Raw genomic sequence first — 21543 nt, forward strand, 5'->3', positions numbered from 1 at the left:
TTCCTTATACCTACCAGCCTTTCCACTCATCCTAACAGGAACATATTTTCTCTGGATTCTTGTTATCTCATTTCTGAAGACTTCCCATTTTCCAGCCGTCCGTTTACCTGTGAATATCTGCCCCCAATCAAATTTTGAAAGTTCTTGCCTAAAACTGTCAAAATTGGCCCTTCTCCAATTTTCTACTTCAACTTTTAGATCTGGCCTACCCTTTTCCATAATTACTTTAAATCTAACAGAATTATGGCAGCTGGCCCCAAAGTGCACGTCCACTGACACCTCAGTCACCTGCCCTGCCTTTTTTTCCCTCGGGTGGGTCAAGTTTTGCACCTTCTCTAGTACGTTCGTCCACATACTGAATCAGAAAATTTTCTTGTACACACGTAACAAATTGCTCTCCATCTCGACCCTTAAGGCTATGGCAGACCCAGTCTATATTTGGAAAGGTAATATCTCCTACCATAATCACCCTACTTTCTTACAGATAGCTGAGATCACCTTACAAGTTTGTTTCTCAATTTCCCTCTCACTATTAGGGGGTCTACAATACAATCCCAATAAGGTGATCATCCCGTTCTCATTTCTCAGTTCTACCCAAATAACTTCCCTGGATATATTTCCAGGAATATCCTCCCTCAGTACAGCTGTAATGCTAACCCTAATCAAAAATGCCACTCCCCCTCCTCTCCTGCCTCTCTTTCTATCTTTCCTGTCGCATTTGTATCCTGGAACATTTAGCTGACAGTCCTGCAAATTCCTCAGCCATGTTTCTGTAATTGCTATGATATCCCAGTCCCATGTTCCTAACCATGCCCTGAGTTCATCTGCTTTCCCTGTTAGGACCTTGCATTTAAATAATGCAGTTTACTTTATTAGTACTACCTTGTATTTCCCTGCCCTGACTGTTGGACTTGTTTCTGTTCGCAGTTGTACCAATCTCAGATTGATCTATTTCCTCACTATCTCCCTGCCCCCCTCCACCCCCACCCCCCCTTACTCGATTAAACCCTCCCGAGCAGCTCAAGCAAATATCCCTGCTAGCATATTCGTCCCCTTCCAATTTAGGTGCAATCTGTCCTTCTGGTATAGGTCCCTTCTACTCCAAAAGAGATTCCAACGATCTAAAAATGCAAATCGTTCTCCCATACACCAGCTCCATAGCCATGCATTCATCTGCTCTATCCTCCTATTCCTGCTCTCACGAGCTCGCAGCGCCAGGAGTAATCCAGATATTACAACTCTCGAGAACCTCCTTTTTAAATTTCTGCCTAACACACTGCAATCTCCGTCAAGATTCTCAAAATTTCCCTTCCTATATCGTTGGTTCCAATGTGGACAATGACCTCTTGCTGGCCCCTCTCCCCCGTGAGAATATTCTGCACCCTTTCTGAGACATCCTTGATCTTGGCATCAGGGAAGCAACAATTCTCTTTTATTCTCTGCTGTCCACAGAAACGTCTGTCTGTTCCTCAGACTAGGGAGTCCCCTAACACAATTAACCTCATGGAATCCGACATACCCCTTGTTGCATTAGAGCCTGTCTCAATACCAGAAACTTGCCTGTTCGTGCTATGTTCCCCTGTGAATCCATCACACCCCACATTTTCCAAAACAGCATATTTGTTTGAAATGGGGACAGCTCCAGAAGACTCCTGCACTAATTGCTTACCTCTCTTACGTTTCTTGGAGTTAACCCATCTATGTGACTGCATCTGAGACTTTCCCCCCTTCCTATAACTGTCATCCATCACATACTGTTGCTGTTACAAATTTTTCGTTGTCTCTAACTGTCTCTCCAACCGATCCATTCGATCTGATAGGATTCGCAACTAGAAGCATTTATTGCAGATATAGTCCGCAGTAACCCTCAAATCCTTTTTAAACTCCTACATCTGACAAGAAGTGCATATGATTCTACCAAGGCCATTTGTGCTCCTTCACAATCTACAGACCCAGAAAAACAAAACTGTCTTGTTCCTCTACAAAACACTGCCCCAGGTTAAATTAATATTTATGGCTTATATTTTATGATTAATCAAGGGACATATCTCAAAAAACATATAATTAAGGAAGAATCCATTCTACTAAATTCTGAAGACTTTCTGTAGGACACAGTTAAAACAATTCACTTATCTGGCTGGGGACTTTGCCCAAACAGTTCCTCCAAACCAGTTGTAAATTTCACTGTTTGTTAATTTTTCTAGACGCACTCTGATCTCCAGCAATACATGAATTCAAACAGCAAAGGCAGTAACTGTGCAGGTACGCTATCCTGTCAGTTGCTTCCCCTCACCGTGTGCTTCCTTTGTATGTTCTTTTCCCTTTTAAAACTGCTGTTGCTTTGACTTTTTTCCCCAAAGTTCCAAACCAATGCAACAGCATACAAAGCAGAAATTGCTGCTCCTGGAATTCGGGGAAATCACCTTCGACACCTAAAATACCTCAAAAAAGGAGCAGCTGTTACAGCCAGAAATGTTTTCCCGCCCAGACTTCTGAAAATCCAAATACACTACTTCCACTAGTTGTCCGTGGTCTATGCTGCAAGAAATAAATTCAAATAAGTTTGTCAGGCATGATTTCTCTTTCAGAAATGCATTGTGATTCTCTGCAACATTGCTGTTCATTTCTTAGTACCCAGTAAGACTTCTTATATAATGGATTCTAATTGTTTCCCTACATATGTCAAATTAATTGTTCTGCACTTCTCCACATTATCTCTTCTTCCCTGTGTACACAGATGGATCACGTTCACTACCTTCCAGTGATCTACAAGGGCTTATGGTCTTTGCAGGATCTACAGGAAAATAAAACACAGTCACTGACAGTTCAATTAATATGTTGTTTTATTTCTGACATTTTGATATGAAGTATATCTGGCCCATCAGACTTAGCAATGATCAATCTAGCTCCATTTTCAAGTACTACCTTGTTGCTGATATGAATTGACTTTATGTCTTTAGTTCCACAAATCCCAGGTGATTGCTTGCTTTACACAAGGATTGCCTGGCGCTTTCTCCATGAAGATAGATGCAAATTAGATGGTTAGTTTCTCTGCCATTTCCTAGTTCCCCACAATGTATTGTCCTAACCCTTATACATTTCCACATTTGGCCTTACTTTTGTTTTCTTTGGTGCATGGATCCTAGATTTGAGCCGTCTTTGTGTTTCCTGTTTGTTTTTATTTGAGCAGTCTGTGTGTTTCCTGTTTGTTTGTATTCATGTTCTTTTTGATTTACTTAACACTTTCTTCGGCCTTATTTTCAGCAAAGTAAATCTCTCAGAATGTTCAGGTTTGCACAATATCTGGAATTCTTCTGAAGCTGCTTCCTTAGATTTAATGCAATCATTAATTTCTTACGTAAACCATCAATGAGTCACCTTTCCTTTAATTGGTGTTTGTAACTTAGTGTTATATACGTATTTTTCAGACTTTACAGTATTTCTATCACTAATAGGCAAAGTCTGTCTCACACTAAATGTAATATTGTATTTTTCCAATTCACTTGAGCCTCTAGCCTTCGGGTTTCCATGATATTTGAGTGTAATGTTCAAACATTCTATATTGCTTGCAGGCGCCTTGTAAAATGCAACATATAATGTCACGATTGCCCAATAGGTTCCTCAGAGCACGGTAAGTAATTAGTCCTTCTGACCACACAACACCACGCCCGAAATAATCTGCTCTCTACTTTGGTTCATAACATACTCTTCAGCCTACCTCATACACACTTATGAAATGTATTTTTCACAGCATTAGCAATCATTTCGTTAACGCAGTTAAGTTGCAATTTTAGATCATTCAATATTACTGCAGCACCCACGATATTTGCATATCTAATTTCCAGAGAATCGGATGCACAACAGTTTTGGTTTAGATATGTAAGGCACCAATGTTTGTTCCTCCTTGTTGTTTGCAAGATCCACGCAAACATATTCTGAAGAAGCTGTGGGATGTGCTCTGTGCTGTTATTAGTGATAGACGTGGACAAGACATTGGGGAGGCTCACCCCGATGCTGAGATGATCTGAAGAAATGCCCATCAATACAGGACAAACATCAATAACCTTCCCCGCTCGGCCAGGACAAATGTCTCCCTATTCTCTCTACTCCCTCACACTCTCTGTATATCTGTTACAGCACCTACGCCCAAACAAGGCTCTTGCTCCACCAGTCACCCTGTTGCATGCAACACACTCTTTCCTTCACTCTCTCTGTCACTGAAAGCAAATCGAGATTGAATTTATTGTTTTGCCAACATTGAACCAGTGAGACAATTTGATGCTGAGTATATAAAAATGCGAACATTTTGAAAATTGGGGAGGCAGCAGATGCAATCGAGACGGAGAAGCCTGGGATCAACCATCTTGCTCTGCAAGAAATTAGGAAATACTCACTATCATAGATATTTTTTCATATGAAACATATTCACAGTAAACAGAAATACGACGACCCAGGGAATTCAGCAGCCAGGAGAGTAACATCACAGAGGACGGCAGTGGCTGTGTGGTTTTTAAATCAAGTTGATGCAATCTTCATAAGTGTCTAATTGAAACAGCATATTGTTATAGAGGTGGGTGCAGTTGTGTGGTTGGGGTGGGGGTCGGAGCTGGATAAAGTTGTAAATAGTTGTGGTGTAATGTTCACTTTTACAGTTAAAAATAAATTGGCGTTATTTTCTTTAAATAATGGAATTTGGGAGTTCTCTGTCACTCATATTCTAATAGATTACGAGGTGAGTTGAGCTTTCCTGGATGTTTGGTTTAATTAATAGAGGCATTCGCCACCATGTCTTAACACTTGTAAAGACCAACAGAGAGCAAAAAAAAAACAGAAGTAAGGAGTGAGAAGATTAAATAAAAAGAAAGACTGTAAGAGCTTCTTTCGACATGGAAAGGGCAAATTAGAGGCAAAAATGGGCATCTGATCGCTAGAAATTGACACAGGAGAGATAGTAATGTGGAACAAGGAAATGGATGAGGAGCTGAAAAATTACTTGGTGTCAGTCTTCACGGTTGAAAACACGAGCAATATCCCAAATATTTAAAAGACTTAGTGGACAGACCTGAGTAAGGTGGCCATCACCTCAGAGAAGGTGCTGGGAAAACTGAATGGCCTGAAGGTAAGTAAATCACCTGGACCAGATGGACTCCATTCCAGATTTCTAAGGCAGATAGCTGATGAGACAGTGGAGGCGTTGGTGGTGATCATTCAGGAATCTCTCAAATCAGGGAGATTCCCAGTGGACTGGAAAATCGCTAACGTTATACCCCTATTTAAAAAAGGGAGTAAAGCAAAAAACGGAAATCACAGACTGTCTAATCAAAACTTGAGCTCTGGGTCAGATCCTGGAATCCATTGTGAAGGATGAGATTTCTGAATAGTTGGATGTGGATGGTAAAGTTACCATGGTTTCTTAGAGGGGAGGTCATGCCTGGAAAAGCTGCTAGAAAACCTTGAGGACGTAACGAGCAGCTTAGAACAAGGAGAGCCAATGGATGTCATCACCTGGACTTCCAGAAGGTCTTTGACAATGACTACTGAGTAAGCCAAGGGCCCATGGTACAAGAGCAAGGTGCTAGCATGGATAGAAATTTGGCTATCTGGCTGGAAGCAGAGAGCGTCGATAATAGTGTCCTTCTCAGGATGACAGCCAGTGACAAGTGGTGTTCCTTAAGGCTCGGTGTCGGGACCACAACGTTTCATTTTATACATTAACCATCCAGATGAAGGAGCTGAAGGCATTCTGGTTAAGTTTGAAGGTGATACAAAGATAGGTATAGGGACAGGTAACGTCGAAGAGGCATGGAGGCTTAAGAAGGATGTGGGTAAGTTAGGATAATGGGTAAAGAAGTGGCAGAAGGAGTACAAACTGGGAAATTGTGGGAACATGCACTTTGGTAGGAAGAATAAAAACAAGGACTACTGAGAAAATTCAGATGTCTGAAGTGCAAAGGGACTTGGGAGTTCTACTCCAGGCTTCTCTCAATGTAAATGTGCAGATTGAGTCAGTAGTTAGGAAGGCAAATGCAGTGATGGAATTTATTTTGAAAGGATTTGAATGTAAAAAAAAAAGGATGTACTTCTAAGGCTCTATAAGGCTCTGGTCAGACCACATGTCGAGTATTATGCGCTGTATTGAGCCCCATGCCTCAGGAAGGATGTGCTGACCTTGGAATGGGTTCACAGCAGGTACATGAGAATGGTCCCAGGAATGAAAAGCTTAATATTTGGGAACGTTTGAAGACTCTGGGGCTGTTCTTGATGGAGTTCAGAGGGATGTGGGTGAATCTAATTGAAACATACAGAATATTGAATGTCCTGGACAGTACGGATGGTGAGAAGACTTTTATTGATAGGAGACTCTAGGATCCAAGGACACAAACTTAGAGTAAAGGGAAATCCGTTTAGAATGGAGGTAAGGGGAAATGTCTTCAGCCAGAGCGTGGGGAACCTATGGAATTCATTTTCACAAAAGGCAGTGGAGGTCAGATCATTGAGTATATTTAAGATAGAGATAGTTTGCTTCTGGAGTATCAAAGGGATCAAGGGTTACAGGGAGAAAGCAGGACAATGGGGTTGAGAAACTTGTCAGCATAATTGAATGGTGGATCAGACTTGATGGGCTCAATGGCCTCATTTCTGTTCCTATTTTCGATGATCTTATGGTCGTAAGCTGCAGTCTGATGCTCCCGTTCTCTTACCTTGACCCTCCTGTCAGCAAAGTGTGAGATTAAAAAGTCCCTGAATCATCTTTAACAAACGTGGAGGATTCCTATTGAGGATTCATGGGAATCGCTCCACTGCTTGAAGGAAAGGAAATTCTGCCAAATCCAACTGTTCCAGGAAGAACTCTCATACCAGCAGCTTGTTTGAGTAGAATAACGTCGGAGACAGAATAGCAGTTGGGACACATTATCTCTTTTCCATTTGATATGATTAAAAATACTATGAAACTTTGGAAACCATTTCTTATTCTTTATCGTCTTCAGACATGTGCGTTGGTGTATGTGTCTGTATGTGTGTGACTTTGTGTCTCACATTTTTCGAGAAAATGACCTAGGTTACACTTCAAACTTGTTGTAATCAGTGGAGAAGTGTTGGGCTGGAAAATGAAACAGTCACCCTCCAACATTGGTCAGAGCAGGAATGAGAAATTCTCACGGGGCTGTTCAAATGGGAATTCTCTTCCCTAGAAGTTTATTCCCAAGATGCAGCTCAACATCACTACTTCCAGCGTAATTAGACATGGTCCATAAATGTTGGCCTATCAATAACACCCACATTCCATGAATAAATAAAAAATGATGAACTGCAGCAGAATTAATTGTATGGGAACAAGACTGTTAGACAAATGCCTGGCGCCTTCCAGAATTGTGCTGCCTGTGTAGTTTGACTTTGTGCAGTTCCCTAATATTGTGCCTGGGTGCTTGCATTTATTCAAACTTGAGTTTATTCAACATTTAACAGACATGTGAATGGCGTAAAATTGTGGACAGACAGAAAAGTGCTGCGCAGACCACACTCAGATCAGCCATGATCTTATTGTCTGGTCGAGCAATGACAAAGTGTCTAATGACCCACTCCTGCTCCTCAGTCCTATGTTCCTATGTTCCATTCCGTCCTTAACACCACCTGAACAGGAGCAGATGGAGACAGGATATTATTGAGTCCCTCAACACTGGGTGATTTGGTGTGGGTTGGAAAATGTGATGGGAAATCCAGGCTTGATACAAAAGAGGCCTCTCATCTCTTTACAGAGTGTCTCCTCGCTGCAAATGGTGCTTCATTTGTTGGTCATGTTGTAGACCCAGATTCACTGTGAATATCAGGTCCATATCTCACCCAGAGATAGCTCACCAGATACTTTTCTCTCACTGTCCTCAACATTCAATAACAGCACTTCTAGGTAAATTACAACCATTCACTTTCCAATGACAGAATATGAGAGCATAAGAAACAGGAGTAGATAATTCCGATGCTCATGCCATTGTATGCGATCATGTCTGACCTACTGTTGGCATTAACTCATCTTTAATGCCCAATTCTTCCCTCCACTCAGCTCTCTGACGGATTAAAACTCCATCTACCTCCTCTTTAAATACTTGCAGTGATATCGCTCCCCTAACTTTCTAGACCTGAGAATTCCTGACATTCACTACCCTCTGTGAGAAGAAAACACTCTCCACACAGACACCATCACGTATTAACATTAACAAAAGTGTTTAACTGACCTGCTTAGGTAAGAGGGATTGACCCCGATATCAAGGCAGGATTTGACTGAAGGTTTTAACCTCAGAGGCACTTAAATATCCAGAATCATGCATCCTGAGTAAAATAAAAACTACAAGCCATGGAATTTATCACCTTCTCAGTGTGTGTAGAACATAATGAGTGATTGTCCGTCACCATCAAGTTTCAATGCAATGACCTCTTATCTCTGACAGTGCTACAGATTAACCTTCACTCACTCCTCTTTTACCATCGGCGCAGGGATTAGTCGGGTGAAATTAGTCTCTATAGCAATGAGATCATTCGTTCTAAGGATAAGAAAATGTGTCTATAATACCCCAAGTACTGTCTCAACCACACTCTCAGTGATGATCACAATAATTTCTTTCCCACACTTACGGTCTCCATATCGTTATTATGACATAAAAACCCATTCCTTCTCTATGTACTGCCATCGATGTGGAATTTAAAAGTTCCTTAGATCTGTATGTCAGCATCAGTAAATCCAGAACCAAAGGTGCCTGTGGAGATGAACATCACTCTTGGGTAGAGACTCAGTCAGAAAGATTGCACTTGCAATAGGGAATGGTCACCTACCCGAATGGAAATGTGGTGTAGAAATAAGGAAAACAGGCAGAGGAAAGGAGCTAACTTTACTTTTGTTCTTCCCTCACGGGATGTGTGCAGCCATGGTCAAGCTAGCATGTTATACGGATCTTGAACTGAGTGCCTGGTTCCACAGCACAGTAAAGAGTAAAACACATTGATGTGGGTTTGCACAGCTATGACTGGGGAAGAATAACCATTGACTTCTCTGAAGGACAGGAAGCATGCAGATGAGCCTTTTTTAAATTACAAATGATGATGGTTCCACTTCAATAACATCAATTTCCTTCTTGAGTTATCAACAGATTATTATTCTGTGGCTCTAGATTATGCGTCAATGATTTAAGCAGCACGCAGTGTCTGCCTGTCTGACAGGTTCTGTGCAGTGAACAATTCAACATACTCAAGAGCAATTATTCTGCAACTGACATGTGGTTACAAGGGACTTGTTAAGGTATATCCAGATTGAACAAAGGCACAATTGATGGTTTATTCAGAAGATGCACTGAGGCTGAGGAGGAGTCGCGGATATCATAATGGTGATATTGGACAGGATTAGTGAGTGGGGAAGATATAGAAATGTTGATCTGTGCAGGTATAGAAGTATTACGGAGTTTGAGAACAGTCTGGTTCCTCATCGCGTATTGGTGAGTAATTTGTCAATAATAATCTGCTCGTTATAATTTGTGAGGAATGGAATATTTCATTGGAATTGAAAATATTGACGTCCACCTTTCTAAATTTTAAATAATATGAGCAGTAATTCAGTCCAACCTGGCTTTATGAACAGATAGAATGAATTACCAGGAACACCAACGATAATGAGGATGGGATAGTAACCATTTTGAATAACCATCAGTACACCATAGAACCGTAATGCTAATGAGATCCGAGGTTGAGAAAGCAAGGAAATACCCTCGGATAAACTCCTGCCCATTGCTGTAACATTCCAGTCTAATGTTCTCAGATTCTGATCCATTGTTGGAACATTCCAGTCTAATGTTCTCAGATTCAGATTTCTCCTTCCCCCCTCTCTAGATCTGCTGATCCCTGTTAGTGCTGTTGGTGATACTCCCGCTGATACTATGGGATAACACATTGAACCGATTCCCTCATTAATAGAAGAGGAAAGCTCTCCAGTGACATATTTAGGTTCCACGGAGATTGAGATCAATCTCAATCGCTGAACAAATATCTCCAGTTAACCCATTTCAATTCAATACTTTTTATTATTTTTTTTTTAAAAACCGTATGATTAAAATTTACGCATTCTGGGTGGGATATGTGGGGATGATAGAGGGAACAAATGTTAGGGTTGGTCGATCAATCATGTGTAAGCATTCAATCTACCTTGGATATGGGAGCAATGCCAGAGGTTTATTAGAACATGAGCATGCTTCTCTGTTTATAAATTGAAACGTACGTTCTTTAACTACTGATCAGGAATTACAATATCAGTAAAACGTTAAAAGAACTTTTATCGTCCATGATCTGAGAAGAAAATGTCCCTAAGACTACGTGCGGTTGTAACAGACAACGACATGGTTTTTTTGACAGGGAATTGTACCTGAGAGATAATGGAGACTGCAGATGTTTGATAATTTAGAGTATGTAAAGCATGGCGGTGGAAAAGGCACAGCAGGCCAGGCAACATCCGAGAAGCAAGAGAGTCGAAGTTTCAGGCAGAACTTTCAGCGGAAAGGTAAGTAATAGGTGAACGAAGGTAGGAGGTGATCATGATAGATCGATGGGGAGTGTGGGATAGAGCGGTGGGAATTAAGATGGGCATTAGGTCTCCTCAGGAGGGCAGATGTGAGTCTGGGAGTTGGATCTGGGATCTGGGTTACCCAGGGGAAATTTGTAAATCAGTGGATCTAATGTTCGTGCCGCATGTTTGTTGGCTCCTGAGGCAGAAGATGGTGTGTTACTGGTGACATCCTGGTACATCTCTTCTGAACCCTCTTCAGCTTAACAATCTCCTTCCCATAACAGAACTGCACACAGAACTACAGAACAGGCTTTATCAATGTCCTGAACAATCTCAGCATGCCTGCTCAACTTCTAAACTCAAAGGTCTGAGCACTGACGTAATCTGAAATACCCTGCGCCACAAACTTCAAAGAATTATACCTGCACCCCCGGGTCCCTCTTTTCTATATAACTACCAAATCCCAGCATTCATTGTGTAAGCCCTCCCCTTGTTTGTTTTACCAAAAAGCAATACTTCACATGTATCCAGGTTAAACCCCATCTGCAACACCTCAGCCCAGTGAATGATATTACTACCCCCTCACACTCCCCCTTCGGATTAAAACCACAATCCACTCTCCATAATGCCTACAGACACCAGCCTTGAGTTTCCCAAAGACCCAGAGCTTGGTTTGCCTTGTGCAGGCAGAAGGAGGAGTCGGTAAGCAAAAGCTGGATAGGAAATAGCTGTCTTATCTCAATTAATGGTTTTCGTAAGAGGGAAGCCACATGCTCGAGATTTGAAATAGTGACCGTTGTTTTGGGCACAGAATTGTGTTCTTTCCTCGTCTCTGGTCTTCAGTATTGATATCTACTCGAGATCCCTCATAGTGCAGTGTGTTGCAGGATTTCTTTCCCTAATATAGCAGACTACTGGTAATAGACATTTAAACCGGAAATCATAGCCAAGCAATTACAGATGTTCAGAGTTTATCTCAATAGTACAGCGAATACACTCAACATCCTATAGTTAAGGCTAATAATTTGTCCAAATTTTCAATGAGATTTGTCCCCTGTATAATTTGGTATTAGAACATAGAACATAGAACAATACAGCGCAGTACAGGCCCTTCGGCCCTCGATGTTGCGCCGATCAAAGCCCACCTAACCTACACTAACCCACTATCCTCCATATACCTATCCAATGCCCGCTTAAATACCCATAAAGAGGGAGAGTCCACTACTGTTACTGGAAGGGCATTCCATGAACTTACGACTCGCTGAGTGAAGAACCTACCCCTAACATCAGTCCTATATCTACCCCCCCTTAATTTAAAGCTATGCCCCCTTGTCATAGCTGACTCCATACGTGGAAAAAGGTTCTCACTGTCAACCCTATCAAACCCCCTAATCATCTTGTACACCTCTATCAAATCACCCCTAAACCTTCTTTTCTCCAAAGAAAACAACCCCAAGTGCCTCAGCCTTTCCTCATAGGATCTTCCTACCATACCAGGCAACATCCTGGTAAACTTCCTCTGCACCCGTTCCAGTGCCTCCACATCCTTCCTATAGTATGGCGACCAAAACTGCACACAATATTCCAGATGTGGCCGCACCAGAGTCTTATACAACTGCAGCATGACCTCAGGACTCCGGAACTCAATTCCTCTACCAATAAAAGCCAGTACGCCATATGCCTTCTTCACTGCATTATTTACCTGGGTGGCAACTTTCAGAGATCTGTGTACATGGACACCAAGATCCCTCTGCTCTTCCACACTACCAAGTAGTCTACCATTAGCCCAGTAATCCATCTTTTTATTACTCTTACCAAAGTGAATCACTTCACACTTAGCTACATTGAACTCCAACAGTGTTTGTTAACTGTCCAACAGTATTGTTAACCAGAATTTAATAAATCCATACACTTCAAACATGACCCAAAATCTGGGCATAGTTTCGGCCTTGTTTAATGGATGGTGCCCAAGTTTCTGAACCGGAGCTCTGGATTTGATTCCAGTCCAGGAATGTCTGATAGTGCCCCTATCTCTGGAGAAGGTGGAGTGGAGTCATGTCCGATGGAAGTGTGTCACAGCGTGTTACAACAAGCTGATGAACAACATATAGGAGCATCATGTTGCAGCTTTAGGGGCTAATGCTGAATGATGGTAGTGTATCTATCACTGCGCCGAAAATTCTCGTTTCAACTCCCACAAAGCAGTTTCATAATATGTCTGAACAAGTTGATTAAACTTTTTGGAATCATGCCTTGATGGAGAAGGAAGAGGTACGACTATTGAATTTGGGACTATAGACCCAGGATGACTGAAAGCACAGCCAACCGTCTTGATTGGAGTCATATTTACACTTTCTAGAGGTTTATAAAATTATGACGGGCATGGATAGGGTGAGTGGTCAAGGTTCCATCCCCGCAAGGTAGGAGAGTCTAAAACTAGAAGGCATAGGTTTAAGGTGGGAAGAGAGATATTTGAAAGACAATGAAGAGCAACTTTTTTTCCCTGCAGAGGGTGGTGCTTCTATGGAATAAGCTGCCAGAGAAACTGGTGGAGGCTGGAACAATTACAGCATTTAAAAGGCAACTGGATGGCTTTATGATTAGTGGGATATGGGCCAAATGCTGGCAAATGGGAGTGGATTAATTTAGAACATTAGGATGGCATGAGCGAGTTGAAGAGTTTGTTTCCCTGTTGTACATCTCGACGAATGATTGATTCAATTAATGAAGGTCTCTTTGTAATCTTCAGCTGTTCACCATTATACAAACACTGTCCACAGTAAACCCAAACTTGACGTCATCCTCAAATTTGCGAAATATGCCTTCTATAATTCTCATCTCAATCATTTATATAAATGACAAACAAAAGTGAACCCAACAATTTTGCCTCTGGATCATTGCTGCCGACCGGATTCCAGTTCAAAAAACAACCATCCACCATCACCCTGTCTCCTGCCAGTAAACAGATATACACAGAAACACACATGCAATCACACACACATACAGAGACACCGACGCAACCATGTCTTTTAGACAAAGGTTAGATTAAAACCACGATCAAGGGTTACGGTGAGAAGGCGGGGAAATTATATTGAGATACACACCAGACAGGATCAAACTGCAAAGTAGACCTTATGAGCCAAATGGCCTGATTCCAATTTCCTATGCTCTGTGGCATTAAGGTGGCAGGATTATTTTCCAAGGGTGCAGTAGTAGCTGAGTTTGATAAATACTTGACTGAACAGTCAATGGGACTGTGGATACGTTTGAGGGGCTGAATGGTATATGTTTGTTCGTATTTGCTGTGCCCTTGTTTCTGAAAAGTGTAGGTGACTTGCTGTGAGGTTAACACACTTTAAAATGAAAGGGTTCTTCCCTTTCCATTTGAGATAAGATTGCTCCTTTCTTCTTTGGATTGTGTGATCTGTGGCGTTCTCATCCCCCGGGAACAGTGAAGACTGGGTCATTGAGGATATTCAAGGCTGACCTTGACTGACGTTTGATGGACAGAGGAGTCAATGTTTATTGGGAACAGACAGGAAAGGGGTATTCAGCTACAATCAGATCAGCCATAATGTTTCTAAACTGAGCATCAAGTTGGAGGGAACGAATGGCCAACTGCTGCTCCTACTTCACTCGTTGTTCTGTCAGTTCACACCTGAGGCTGTTCCAGAGGGAGATAAAGATCCCATTGAGGCAGTCAGCATCGTGACAATACAGCAGGGGGAGGCCATAATGCACTTCCATGGGGTTAGACAGGAATAGAATGAAGTATTCAAATAATTTCAGTAAATTACACAGCACAGGAGGATGCCATTTAACCATCCCAGGCTGCCTCAGGAAATACAGACAAGAGATCATTACTCATTTTGTGTTTGGTAAGCTGTAACCAGTGGAATTCTTCAGGGATCTGTGTGAGGTCATCAACAAATGACAATCCACACCAATGAACTGGATGGAGAGGATGGAGCTCAGTTTGCTCATACATCAGGATAGTCAATCAATAAGATGTCAAAGGGAGACAGAGTGTCTCCAATGAGATACAGACAGGGGGAGGGCAGCACGTCGGCAATGGGATACAGATGGGGAAGGCATAGCGTCTACAGTGGAATACAGACAGGGGAAGGGCATACCGTCTACAATGTGATACAACAGGGGGAGGGCAGAGCTTCTGCAATGGGATACAGATGGGGGGAGGGCAGAGCGTCTACAATGGGATACAGACAGGGGAGGGCATAGTTAGTAGGTTTACAGGTAACATCAAAAAATAGTGGGGCGGTGGACAGTGATGGTTATTTCAGAGTACAACGGCACCCTTGACAAACAAAGGGTCAAGGACTGGCAGATAGAATTTAATGCAGACATTTGTGAGGTTTTGCATTTTGGTAAGTTAAAGCAGGGTGGTACCCTAGGGAATGTTGCTGAACAAGGAGACCTACGGATGCAGGTTCATAGTTCCTTGAAAGTGGAGTAGCAGGTAGACAGAGTATTAATGTTCAGTCAGAACATTGATTATAGGAGATGGGGTAGCATATTACATTTCTACACGACATTGCTGAGGCCACTTTAAGAATACTGCGTACAATTCGGTAGGCACTGCTAAAGGATGGATGTTGCTCAGCTTGAGAGGGTGCAGAAAAGGATTTTCTGAAACCTGAGAAATTGAACTGCAGGAGAGGATGAGCAGGTTGGGGTTTTTGTCCCTGGACTGTTGGAAGCTGAATAGTGACACAACAGAGGTTTATAAAATCCTGTGGGCTATTTATAGTCTCAATGGTCAACATTTTTTCCCAGTGTTCGAACTTCCAGAACTATATGGCAGAGGTTGATGATGACAGGGGAAAGATTTAGATGGGACCTGAGGGGAAACCTTCACATGCAGAGGCCCTGGGGGTACGGAAAGTGCTGTCAGAGGAAGTGGTGAAAGCGGGTACAATTACATGTTTAAAATATATCTGGATAGATACATAAATAGGAATGGTTCAGAGGGATATGGGCCAAATGCTGACCAGTGAGACTAGGTCACGTTAGGATGCCTGATCGGCATTCAGAATTTGGAAAAAAAGGATGTGTTTCCATGCTGTAAGACTCTGCTATTCTATCACAGTGATGAGGAAAAATGCAAAAAGGGCTTTTGAATGGGAATTCTCTTCCCCAGAAGTTTGTGGTGTTTCTCTGATTGCAAGTATTCACAGCTGAGTTAGTTAAAGATTTGACAGAGACTGCGTCATGGATAATGGGATACAGACAGGAAAGTGGGGCTGAGACCCCAACCTGATCAGCCAGAATCTTACTGCCAGGTGGAGAAGGCTCAAAGTATCTCATGACCCACTCCTACTCCTCAGTCCCCCTGTTTCTGTGTTCCATTTAGAGCCTCAAACCTGCTGGATCTGAGCAGTTGGAGGCCACTTACTGCTATCACCTGGTGCATAGAAACAGAGGAGAACATTCACTCCCTCATGACTGTCACACACGGTTTGGGAGATTTGGAAAATGTACTTGGAAAACCCAGGCTGGATATGAAAGCGGTCCCTCATTTCTCTTTACAGAGGTTCCCCTCTCTGCAACTTGTACTCCGTTTGTTGGTAGATGCAGATTTACTGTGAATACAGCCCCCATACCTCACCCAGAGATGGCTCACAACGTCCCCTGGGCTCCGTGACTGCAACATTCCATAACAGACCTTCCAGGTACCTTCCTGTAAGTAATCTAATCGAATCTAATCTAATCAAATTTTCCAATAACAGAATGTGAGAATATCAGAAACAAAGGCAGGTCGTTCGCCTCCCAAGCCTGTCTTGCCTTTCACTAAGATCATGGCTTCATAGCCCTCACCTCTCTGATACATCAAAATCCCTCTCCAACCTCTATGAGCACTTCCATAGAACACAAAACAAAGAACATTAGAGCACAGTACAGGACCTTTGGCCCTCGATGTTGTGCCACCCGTTTATCCTACTCTATGATCAGACTATCGTCCGTGCTTCCGTTCACTTTCTTCCATATGCCTATCCAAGAATCTCTTGAGTTTCCCTCACGTATTTGATTCTACTTCCACTGCTGGCAGTGCATTCCAAACCCCCACCACTCTCTGTCTAAAGAACCTACCTCTGATATCTCCCCAAACCTTCCTCCAATTACCTTAAAATTATGACCCCTTGTGATAGATATTTCTGCCCTAGGAAACAGTCGCTTGCTATTCACTCTGTCTATGCCTCTCATCATCTTGCACACCTCTATCATATCACCTGTCATCTTTCTTTCCTCCAATGAGAAAAGCCCTTGCTCCCTCAAGCTTATTTCATAGAACCTTCCGTCCAGTCTGGTGAGCATCTTTGTAAATTTCCTCTGCACTCTGTCTAAAGCTTCCACATCTTTCCTATAATGGACTGAGTAGAACTGAGCACAATAGTCCAAGTGTGGTCTAACCAGGACTCTATAGAGCTTCAGCATAACCTCACGGCTCTTAAATCTCAATCCCCCTGCATATGAAAGCCAACACACCATGTGCCTTCTTAACCACACCATCAACTTTGGGAGCAAATTTGAGTAATCTGTGGACACAGACCTCAAGGTCGCTCTGTTCCTCCATACTGCCAAGAATCCTGTCTTTAACCATGTATTGTGCATTCATATTCGAGCTTGCAAAGGGAACCTGATATTGGTGTGAGTTCAGATGATGGACAGTTTTGAATGAGCATTTGTTCTGCAGCTCTGGAACTGAAAGTGGGCACAGCAGAGTCTATGACTCATTGGGCTGAATATAACCATAATTTATCTTTGTGTGATTTTCACTGAGTGTGACAGATGGGTTGTCTGCACGAGGCTGAGCTATTTTCCTGGTACTATCATATCGAACTCACCTCATTAACTACCCAGCCACCCCATGGTGTCCCTGTCATTCAATGCCAGTCCGATCCCACCCATCATGGCTGGAGTTATTCACGATCGGCCGGATGCCCTGATATTCCGTGATCCCTGGCATTGGTGCACAGTTTACCCCGAGCATGGCAGATAAGGGGCAATTATACCACGGTTTGTCGACAGGGACACGGAGCTCCTGGTGGATGGGCTAGTACAGAGGGGACCATACTCTTCCCAGCGGAACCACACCACCAGACCCAACGAGCAGGGCCTGAGCTCACCAACCAGCTCAGTGCAGTATCTGCGGTCTGAAGAAATGTTCAGCAATGCAGGACAAGCTTCAATAACCTTCCCCACACTGTCAGGATAAGGGTCACTGTGTTCTCCCTGCTCCCTCACACTCACTGTATATCTGTTATATCACCGACACCCGAACACGATTCATGGTCCACTACTCTCACTATTGCATGCAAAGCCTTCTCTCTTTGTCACACACACACGCACACACACACACGCTCGCCTTCGCAATACTCTCACATGTTGATAGAATATTCTGAAGAATGTTGATTGTGGAATGTTCAAGTTCGTGTTCCAAATAATTCCCATTTTCAAGAAAATTTTAATGCCCCAGTATGTAACACAAAAGGGGAAGGAACAAAATTGTACAGTTTTCAAATCACATGCAATCCACTATGGGGCCATTCAGCCCTTCAAACGCATTCTAGCATTTAAGAAGATTGTGGTTGATCTGATGCGTTTCTCAGTTCCATGTTACATGAACTTTCAGTCATTCAACCCCCTGGGTTCCTGTCACTGAGCAGACAACACTCAGGCACTTTTACCCGGGTTTTCTTCAAGCGCCTGCTCGAGGACATTTCCCAAGGGGATGCACTGTCCCAATAATATATTCCATCAGCTTTCTCCATCTATATAATGGTAAGCACATTTTACACAGACCAATCAAAAATCTACACTCATTTTATGGTTATCGATATCCAATCACAATTAGTAATTCTGGTTATTTCATATGTCTCACCTTACCGTATTCAGCCAAACATGGCTTTGAAATACTTGTCTCATTATAAAATACAATTTCTAGCAGAGAACGTTTGAACCCTCAGTCGTTATTTTGACCGTTATCTGAATTGTACCTTTTTCCTTGTTATGAAAGTTTCCCTTACCCTTTGCCTGTGACTGTTTCTGTCTGTAACAGTTATACAGTCTCCCACTCAGTTGGCTGGACAGCTGGTTTGTGATGAAGATGGAGGCCAACAGTGCTGGTTCGATTCACCACACTGACAGAGGTTACCATGATAGGGACGCTGTCTCACCCTCAACCCATCACCCGAGGTGTGGTGACCCTCAGGTTAAATGACCACAAGTGGTCTCTCTTTAATGACAGAGCAGCTCTATGGTCATTGGAACTCTGTTCTATCACTGTTGCCATTTTAAAATGTTTCCTAGATTACCATTTCGTTTTCACGGATGTTCTGAAGCAGTGTCATTTTGTACCACTGTCAACATTTTCCCATGCTGCACATTCCAGTCCATCCCCTGATAATCCTTGACTCTGTTGTTACTTATGAATCTTCCGTCTGTGCCTCAAAAATATTCAATAACTCTGCCTCCAATGGTCTGCGGGGAAGAGAGTTCCAAAAACTCATAGCACTGAGAAAACAAAGAAAAAGCCTTACCTGGGGTGTGAGGTTATTTTTTGTCTACCTCCCTGAGATTGGATATAATTACATTGGAAGCAGTTCAGCAATGTTTCACTTCATGTATTCCAGGAATGAAGGCCTTATATTATGGTTACTCATAGAAAGAGAGGTGATCTTACTGAAACATACAAAACCTTCAACAGAGTGTATCAGGTAGATATCCACTGGGTATTCGTATAGTCCAAACTTCTTGCCATTATTCTAGAACTTCAACCGTGTGGCGGCAAGGCATTCTGCCCATCAAATCCACACTGACCCAGTGAACAGCATCCCAGCCAGACCTGCCCCCCACCCTATCCATCTAACCCGGCATTTCACATGACTAACGCAACTAACATACACATCCTTGGGCACTATGGGCAAATTAGCATGGCCAATCCACTCTAGGCTGCACATGTTTGGGCTGTGGAAGGAAACTGGAACACTGGGAGGAAACACAGACACAAGGAGAATGTTCAAACTCCACATACAGGACGCCCGAGGTTGGAATTGAACCCAGCTCCTTGGTGATGTGAGGCAGCAGTGTGAAACACAGATCCTCCATGCTCCTCGATTAGTTTTATAAGTTACTTGTGTCTGACTAAAGAAATCTGCGTGACTTGTTTACTGAACCAGACCTAGTCTAAGACTTTTATCATCAGCTATATCACCAATCTGGTCACATTTAAAATGTGATGTGAGTAGTGAAGGAGTGGGACTAGAAAAGGAATCAGTGACACCCTCCAACCTCAGTCAGAACTGGGATGAGGAGAAATTCACAAAGTGGGAATTTATTGACGTAGGAATTCTCCTTCCCAGAAGTATGGGATGGCTGAAGCTTTATATTATATCGAGGCTGGCTTCATCTGATTTTCCATCGACAGGTGAATCAGGGATAATGGTGCTTGGAGAGAAGAGTGCAGCTGGGACCACAATGAGATGAGCCACGACCTTATTAACTGTCGGAGTAGTGTCAAAGGGCCGAATGTTCCACTCGTGTTCCTCAGCCTTATGTTCTGATGTTCCATTCAGCCCTTCGGACCTGCTACACAGGGGCAGATTGAGGCCACCCCGATGGTTAGGTGTAGTTCGTGAAATGTAATTGAAAATCCAGGCTGAGTCAGGAATTGTTCCGCACCCCAATCTCTCTTTTCAGGCTTCCCGTCTCTGTAACTTCTGCTCCAGATTTGGGTCATGTTACAGACCCAGAATCGCTGTGAATACAGCCCTCTACCAGTGTGAGCTCACAGAAATCCTCTGCTCTCCCTGAATGCAACATTGTACAAAACCATTTTCAGGAAAATAACATAAGAATGTAAGAAATAGAAACAGGAGCAGGCTATTCGGCCCCTCAAACCTGTACTGTCATTTAATAAGAACATGGATGATCTACTTCAGGGCTCAACTCCACTTTCCTGCTAACCTTTTGTATCCCTCAAATCACTAATCTATCAAAACCCAATCCAGCCAGTCTGTAAATGTATTAAAAAAAAACCAGTCTCCACAACCTCTGGGTTAGGGAATTCCAGACATTCACTACCTTCTGAAAGAAGATGTTTCTTTGTATCTCAGTTTGAAATCGATATCCCTTATTCTGTATCTACAACCCTGAGTTCGACTCTCTGCCCTGGAACGGATCCACATTCTCGAAATCTACCTTGTCAAGCCCCCTCTGCATCATGTCCATTTCAGTAATATCATCCACATTCATTTCAACCACAATGAATAAACGCCTCACCATTTTAGATGTACTCAATAATTCAACCCTTTCATTCCAGGAACCCGCCTAATGAACCAACTTTAGTTACTTGCTGCATCAGCATGCTGACGTTACGTTTCAGACACAAAGACAATTCCATCCCTTTGCACTGTTCCTTTTGTGATGTGTCCTCTCCATTAAGTAACAGCCCGCCTTTTAGTTCTCAGTGTCATCCTCAATGAAGTGGGGAGGGACCATAATGTGAGAGAATGTGCTCTGTAATTGGAGATGGAGAACTTGAATCAGGAAGGGGAGAGGAGCAGGGAAGAGGATGGAACAGCAATGGCAGGGGTTTCTGGGGGGAATTCAGGAAGCACAGCTGAAAGTCATGCCCAGCATATGCTTATGATCCCAAGAAATAAACATCCTAAATCTGGCCCTACACTAATGCTCATCATAGTATCCTTGTCGACCATGGGTGGTACATCTTCTAATCGAGTCCTTCTTTTTGAACAGAGTCAATAATTTTTCAGCGTTATTGGATATCTGCTTGAATGTCTGCCCAGGTATACCCACTGACCTTCCTCTGGGTCTACTTCCACATCCTGCTTCAGATCAGATGTGAGACAGAAAGCCTCAATTTAGATGTCTGGTTATTTTCAATCATTCAGGGGTGTCTTCTAGATGTAGCTGAACACATGATCAGCGGAGGCTGACTCCATTCTCTCAGTTTCTCCGTC

This window comes from Chiloscyllium punctatum, chromosome 13 (assembly GCF_047496795.1).
Source record: "Chiloscyllium punctatum isolate Juve2018m chromosome 13, sChiPun1.3, whole genome shotgun sequence".
Classification (NCBI taxonomy): domain Eukaryota; kingdom Metazoa; phylum Chordata; class Chondrichthyes; order Orectolobiformes; family Hemiscylliidae; genus Chiloscyllium; species Chiloscyllium punctatum.